Below are 1,720 nucleotides of genomic sequence, written 5' to 3' on the forward strand. Positions count from 1 at the left end.
TGATGATTGTTTCAATTTCCATACTGCTGATTGGTCTATTTAGATTTTCCCGATCTTCTTGATTCAGTCTAGGAAGGTTGTATTTTTCTAAGTAATGGTCCATTTCTTGTAGGTGATTAAAGTTGGTGTTATATACTTTTTTCATAGTATTCTTGTATGATCTCTTGTATTTCTGCGATGTCTGTTCTATTGTAATTTCCTCTCTTTCATCCCTCATTTTGTTTATCTGTGTCCTTTCTCTTTTTTGTTTTAGTGAGTCTAGCTAGGGATTTGTCAATTTTATTAACCTTCTCAAAGAACCAGCTCTTTATTGCATTTATTTTTTCTATTGTTTTGTTTTGTTTTCAATGTCACTTATTTCTCCTCTAATTTTGATGATTTCTTTTCTTCTGGTGACTTTAGGCTTCATTTGTTCTTCATTTATTTATTTATTTATTTATTTATTTTTTCAGATGAATTGTTAGGTTGTTTATTTAGGCTCGTTCTTGTTTTTGGAGGTAGGCCACTTTTGCTGTGTCCCAAAAGTTTTGACATGTTGTACCATCATTATCATTCATTTTTATGTATCTCTTGATCTATCATTCTATTTCATCTCTGACCCATTTATTCTTCAGTTGTATGTTGTTTAATTTCCATGTATTTGTGGTTCTTCCTGCTTTCTTTTTGCAGTTGGTCTCTAGTTTCAAAACATTATGATCAGAGAATATGGTTGGTATGATTTCAACCCTCTTATATTTGTGAGGCTATCTCTGCGTCTCAGTATGTCAATCTTTGAGGATGTTCCATGTGCACTAGAGAAGAATATATAAGCCGCTGTTTTGGGATGGAAGGCTCTGTACATGTCAATTATGTCTAGTTGGTCTAATGTGTCATGTGTCATTTAAGGATGTTATTTCCTTATTGATTTTCTGTTTTGATGATCTGTCCATATCCGGCAATGGGGGATTTAGGTCCCCTATTACAATAGTGTTTTTCTGTGTTTCTCTCTTTAGTTCTGTTAGTAATTGCCTTATATATTTAGGGCTCCCTGATTGGGAACATATTTCTTCTTGGTGCATGATTCCCTTTATCATTATAAAGTGTCCCTCAATATCATTTTTTACCTTTTTTATTTTGAAGTCTATTTCATCCGATATTAGTACCACTACTCCTGCTTTTCTCTGAATGCCATTTGCTTGAAATATCATTTTCCATCTTTTTACTTTGAGTCTATATTTGTCCTTGGAGCTGAGACGTGTCTCCTGGAGGAATGTATTGGTTGGGTTTTGTTTTTGATCCATTCTTCAACTCTGTGACTTTTATTGGTGAGCTCAGTCCATTCTCATTTAGGGTGATAATTGAAATATGAGGTCTTCTTATAGCCATTTTTTCTTTTGCTTTCTGGTAGCTTGGTGTTTCCATTGCTTCCTTGTCCTTGTGTTTCTGTTTTGTTTATTTAGGCTCAGTTTTGTGGGTTTTCCCTCTGGTCCTTTTTGTTTTGTTATATAGTTCATTTCTGAATCTTCAGTGTGTGGTTACCATTACAAATATGTAAAGGTTATATCTATCTATATCTATATCTATCTATATATCTCTGTATATCTATATCTATATCTACATATATCCAGATATCAACAACTTCTGGGTTTCTACGTTCATTACACAGCCTTTTTCCTGGGGCCTCAGCCTGGCTTGGGGACACAGTCCTTCACTGATATGCATTAAAACAACACAAAAACTC

The sequence above is a fragment of the Pteropus alecto genome, unplaced genomic scaffold (assembly GCF_000325575.1).
Source record: "Pteropus alecto unplaced genomic scaffold, ASM32557v1 scaffold725, whole genome shotgun sequence".
Classification (NCBI taxonomy): domain Eukaryota; kingdom Metazoa; phylum Chordata; class Mammalia; order Chiroptera; family Pteropodidae; genus Pteropus; species Pteropus alecto.